Below are 6,633 nucleotides of genomic sequence, written 5' to 3'. Positions count from 1 at the left end.
ATGATATTGACAACACATACCGTCAATGAACACTAGAAACTGAAATCAAAGATCGAAAACGGAAGGTAAACAAGATCGCCGGATAATTCGGTTTTTGATTTTTATGTTCGCCGGAATTTAGAATATATGGTACTGTTCCAGATTTAAAAGTCCTTATATAGGGCTGAGTTTGTTCAGGCGAAGTTACGCTTAACTTCGCCTAGGCGAAGTTAATAACAACTTCGCCGAATTCAACAACTTCGCCCGTAATTTCAAAATCAACCCTTTAAGTTTGAAGAATCCTGCACTTAACATTAGAAGCTTCCAAAAAGAGTTAAACAAATATGATCAAGTCCAGTAACCAACGATAAATTAATATAACTACAAAAATAGAAAAACTTATAAAATTTTAACGAAATAAGGGATCAAATTTTAGTCTAGTCAGGGACCACTACGTTTTAGACAAGATCCCAACAGGAATCATACTAACTATGTGACTGTCACTTGGATCCGTGTTTAGCTGTATTATGACATAGAGAAACAGGTTGTAAGCATGTAAATAACTTAAATGGTTTTCATCGTTTCTGTGATACGGATTAAGGTTCAGTTAAGCTCAAAATTTTAAGTGGGCAACAACTCAGAGATAATGATGTCTTCTATCTATTCTCAAAGCGTATTTGGCTATACCCAAGTCACCCCGAATTGACTTCGACCCATAGTGTCTGATTAACTTGTATATACTCGTTGTCTGCTTCCCGTTCTCTTCTTACTCCAGAATTGAGAAGTCTTGATTGTTACTATGTCTCATAAGTACTAAAAAAAATATACATGGATAAAAATAATTTTTTTTTTTTTTTTTTTTTTTAAACCAAACATTCTTATTGACTTCGGAGTACTAAACCACTGCAAGTCCCGAATCTGGATCACTGCAGTGTCTTGAAATGCTTTCTTCACGGGAATCAGAACACTCACGGGCTCGTGTATGACTGGGTAGTTGCTTTTCTGCCTATCCTTCGAAAAGATATGTATGAAGACATACAACACTTTTAAGGAGTTTCCACGTAAATTCGAGTAGTTTAAGTTAGTATCACATACACTTTTACGCACCATAAAAATTACCATGACATACAATGACTGTTCTAAAGCCTTTTAAGCCTAATAACTTCACTAGTTAAGCACACACAATCAGTATATATATCATTTTCCAAGGTTGGATCAATTTTCTGTTAAACACAGCAAAGAACTTCTTACGAAGTATTAGACTTGAAAAGTAATTTCATTTCCCATTAAAATTTTGATTTCAATCGCCCCGATCACGTCAAAGTCGTCAGGTAAACGGCAATCCTGAAGATCCAATGGATCAACTGGACCGACCACATACAAGTATGTGTCCTTCTTACTAAGAATGACCGACTAATTTTCAGCAACTGAAGAACACACGTCATAACTGCCCCGGTCACTTTCAGTCTTCCGGTTAATGGCTAACCTCATTCTCTCAGTCGAAACGAGGACCAAAACATATCCGAGGATATGTCCATCAAACTGAGGTAACCGACTAATTTTAAGCAATAATGACACAAAATATTTTTTTTTTTTTTTTTTTTTTTAAATAAACACAAAGGCATGGTTACTCGGGATTGATCATCCTGTTCAGCTCAATTAGGTTTTGAAATCTGGATCTATCAAACGCTTTTGTAAACAAGTCAGCAAAATTTTCAAGTGTATCAACTTTTTCGATCTTGATCAGTTTCTTCTCAGCACAATCCCGTATGAAGTGATGACGAATGTCAATATGCTTAGTTTTACTGTGCTTCACGGGATTGTTAATTACCGAGATGGCGGCAGTGTTATCAATTAAAATAGGAGTGAGTAAGAAATTCAGACCATAGTCGCGTAATTGTTGCTGAATCCACAAAACCTGAGAGCAGCAGTTGGATGCTGCCATGTATTCAGCTTCGCATGTTGAAATTGCAACTGATGTCTGTTTCTTGCACTGCCAGGAAACTAATCTTCCTCCAAGAAACTGACAGCCTCCTGTTGTTGACTTCTGACTCTGATTGCATCCCCCATAATCAGAATCTGTATATGCCACCAGTTCAACGTCTCCTCCCTTTGGGTACCACAACCCTAGTTTCGGCTTGCCTCTGAGATACCGCAAAATCCTCTTCACACCTTTCATGTGAGATTCCTTTGGGTTTGCCTGAAAACGAGCACAAAGACAAACAGCAAACATTATATCAGGCCTAGAAGCAGTTAAATACATTAAAGAACCTATTATCGCCCGATACAGAGTTGGGTCCACATCTGCGTCACCATCTGATTCAGCACCCAATTTGTGATTGACGCATATTGGAGTATCATATGGAGAACTGTCCTCCATCTTGAATCTTTTCAGCACATCATGAACGTACTTCGTTTGATGAATGAACATCCCGTCCTTCTTCTGATCAACCTGCAATCCTAGAAAGAAAGTTAGTTCACCCATAGCACTCATCTCGAATCGTTTCTTCATGACAGCCTCAAAATCCTGACACATGGATACTCTTGATGCAGCAAAAATGATATCATCCACGTAGACTTGAACCAGTAGGAAGTCACATCCTTCTCTCTTCACAAACAACGTACTGTCTATCAATCCCCTTTCAAAACCATTTTCTAGCAAGTAGTCCGATAACGTTGAATACCAGGCACGAGGTGCCTGATGTAACCCATATAACGCCTTGCTCAACCTGTATACGTGATCAGGAAAGTCTGGGTCAGGAAAACCCGGAGGTTGCTCAACATACACAACCTCATCAACTTTCCCATTTAGAAACGCGCTCTTCACATCCAACTGAAATACCTTCATCTTTTTAAATGCAGCAAACGCCAAAAACAATCGAATCGCTTCTAACCGGGCGACAGGGGCGAACACCTCATTGTAATCAATACCCTCTTGCTGATTAAAACCTTTAACAACCAGCCTCGCCTTATTTCTTACGATAATCCCCTTATCATCTCTCTTACACTTGAACACCCATTTTGTGCCTATAGCAAGCACATTCTTTGGTTTTTCAACCAAAGTCCAAACTTCCATTTTCTTGAACTGAGCCAACTCTTCTTGCATGGCTTCGACCCACGAGCTGTCCTTTAAAGCCATTTGAAAGTTCTTTGGTTCAATTTGGCTTATAAAGCAGGAGTACAAACATTCGTTAATTATACCCGTTTCTTTAATGCTTGTATAAACACATGTGTGCTCATTCAAGCTACTTCTGGTTTGAACCCTGGAGGACACATCACCTATAATATTCTCCAATGGGTGATCTTTGTGAATTCACGTGGTCGGAACAGCACCGACATGCAAATTATCTTCCAAATTTGAAGAGATCTCATCTATGGTTGTTTCTGGCTGAGAGTGAAAAGGATTAATAAACTCTTCTTCAGTTGAGGCCGCAGGGGTATCGATAGGGTTTGATGTGGAAGGTTGAGATTTCTCAAACATCTGATGTTGCAATAGATTCTCTTCCTCATCAAGTATCATCTTCGTCACAGCTCTTTCGTCTTCTTCAGAAATTTCCAAATCAGGTACGTTAAACGACTTAAAAAGTTTGACATAGTCGAAAAGCTCAGCAGGTCCATTGCTTGATTTTGGCGGTTGGTAACTAGTAATGTCGGTGTTACAAACCACCTCCACCTTGCAAGTCGACGTATTGAAGACCCGTCTGTTGGGAGTCCCAACAACATAACCAACTAGGATTCCCTCATCGGCTACTTCTCCAAATTTCGAATTAGTCTTCAAAATCGAACAAGGAGACCCAAATGGTTCAAGACCGCACAAGTTGGGCTTCCTTCCGTGCATAAGCTCGTAACAAGTTTTTCCAAGTCTCTTAACGGTTAACACCCTATTCAGAACATAGCAGGCTGTAGCAACTGCTTCAGCCCAGAACATCACAGGAAGCTTCGAGTCTGCCAGCATAGTTCTGGCTCCTTCAATTAACGTTCGGTTCTTCCTTTCAGCCACTCCATTCTGTTGTGGAGTATACGGAGCGCTGTAGTGATGTTCAATTCCCTTCTGAAGACAGAAGATTTCCATTTCAAAGTTCTTGAACTCTGTCCCATTGTCGCTTCTGATGTATTTAACTGATTTACTCATGACGTTCTCAACTTTTGTAATTAGATTCTTCACCATCTGAGTTGTCTCGTCTTTTGTTTTCAGAAAATATACCCACGAGTATCGCGAGTAGTCATCAGTTATCACCAAGCAGTAAGAAGTACCACCTAGACTTTTTACATTCACTGGACCGAAGAGATCCATATGAAGTAGTTCTAGAGTACCGGCAATAGAATTAATCTTCTTGGTGAGATGGGATTTCTTGTGTTGCTTTCCCTTCTTGCATGCTATACATTTGTCTTCAAAGTTAAAACTTTTTAAGGGAACGCCCATCACAAGCCCATTCTTGACAATGAAGTTCATCTTCCGAAGATGAATATGTCCCATTCTCCTGTGCCATAATTCTGATTCTGATTCGCTTGCTTTTGTCATTAAACAAGATTCTCCGGTGGCCATTTCAGTAGACCTCATGTCCATCACATATGTATTTGTTTCACGTGGAGCTTTCATTACTATCCATTCGTCTGGTATCTGAAAACCAGGCTTCAATACTATCGCTTCATTCTTCGTGAAATGGACAGTGTAATCTTTATCACAAATCTGCGACACACTCAGCAGATTGTGCTTTAACTCCTCCACAAAGTTTACATTCTCAAGTGTCATTCTCCCATTCGACACAGTTCCTCTACCGGTAATCCTTCCTCCGCTCTCACCAGCAAAACTAACTCTTGCTCCCTGAACAGGTTTTAAGTCTTGCAACAAGTGTTTGTTGCCTGTCATGTGCCGGGAACAGCCGCTATCTACAATCCAAAGATTGTTGGCAGCCCTGTTCAACTGTTCCTGCACAATAAAACAAAGAGTTAGAATCTTGGGACCCAAGACCAATTGGTCTTGGATCGATACGTCCCGTACTCTGGCTTTCTCAAGTTAGCATCAGGATAATTTCTGTAAGTCCTGTTAGGGAATCTCCTTGCAGATTGAGTGTAATGCCTTCCAAACCTATGAGAGTTGAAAGTATTATATCTGTGGTTTGGTTGAAAAACTGAGGTTTGTTTTTATAAAAACTTGAATTAGTTACAGTTTTGCACTTTGAAAAGTTTTCATTTTTAGCAGTAACAAAATGACGCTTATCCTCAGTTGTATTTGGCCTCACACCTCTGAATCTCGGCTTCAGAGGGCAGTCTGCAACTAAATGCCCTAATTTGTTACATCTAAAGCAACACCGACTCTCCATTTTCTTGTCAAATGTTGGTTTGGATGTAGAGGCAGTGTTACCATCCGTATGTCTCACGTAAGGTGGGACGTACGGATTGAGTGGAGAACTCTTTTTAGAAATTTTATTTTTATCTCCACCGTTGGGTAACCCTACTTTTTCTTTTGTCTGACCAGATTCGGACAACTTATCCGAATCCGATGAGACTGGACTCGAAACAGAAATATTCACACTAGAAACAGGCGAACTCGTTTCGCCACAGCTAACACTTGGTTCTACCCTTGTAATCTTGATTGGAGTTGTCTGAGTAACCTCGAAATCAACAGATTTCTGAACACTCGGATTATAGGTATAGTTGTGGTTAAAGGGTGGTGGAACTTCGTGATAACCGATTCCTCCCCTCTTTGCAGAGGTACCTTGATCACTCACGAGGTGATCAAGGATGGCCGAGGAATTCCTGAACTTCTCAAGTTTGCGGTTCAGTTCCACCGCCTTCACCTGGTGGTCAGCAATCTGTTTATCCCTATCAGCAATCACTTTAGTTTTTTCTTCTAAAACTTCATAACTAAGATCAATTATTTCAATTTTCTCAGCAAGTTTAGTTTTTAGGCTTTTAATGTCTTTTTCACATGCTTTTATTTTCATTTTATAACTTGCTTCTCTTGCTTTCGTAAAATGGTGATCTTATTTAATAGTTTTAAAATCAGCATCTAAACGGACGTACTGATCAGTTATCGTAGTGAGTTGCTCAGACAAATTCTCACAACTAGTACAAATATTCTTAGTACTTACCTCGGAGCGATTATCCTTGTCATCTGCCATGAAAGCGGTTTCTTCTTCATTAGCTTTCTCATTTCCATCAACCTTCTCACATTCTTCAACTTCAGACTCAGCCATGTTCGCTTGCTCACCAGAACCACTTGAATGCAGTTTCCAGTTGTATTCACCTGCCTCTCTGGTCAACATGGCATTAATCTCTCTATTAACTCCAGAGTGTTGTGTAGGCCGACCTTGTCCTCGTTCAACCCTCTCATTTCTGCATTCCTTGGCAAAGTGCCCGTACTGTTGACAATTATAGCACCTTACCTTGGATTTGTCGAACCCGGGCCTACCACCAACAAACTTTCTCCCAGTTTTGTTCATAAACCGTTTTACACGCCTCACAATCATTGCCATTTGCCATTGCAAATCCATCTCCTCCAGATCATCAGCATCGATCTGGTCGTAGTCCTCATCCAGTACAGCAGGGTCCACAATCTTCCCCTGGATGTAGTTTTCGTAGGAAGCAATAAATGATGCATAGACTGCAAACTGCTCTTCAGCAGATTTTACACTCATAGGCATCTTGGAA

Source organism: Bidens hawaiensis, unplaced genomic scaffold (genome assembly GCF_021521415.1).
Source record: "Bidens hawaiensis isolate Kalapana, Puna unplaced genomic scaffold, B.hawaiensis_p1.1 tig00008044_1, whole genome shotgun sequence".
Lineage (NCBI taxonomy): Eukaryota > Viridiplantae > Streptophyta > Magnoliopsida > Asterales > Asteraceae > Bidens > Bidens hawaiensis.
Note: the sequence above shows the minus strand (reverse complement) of the source record.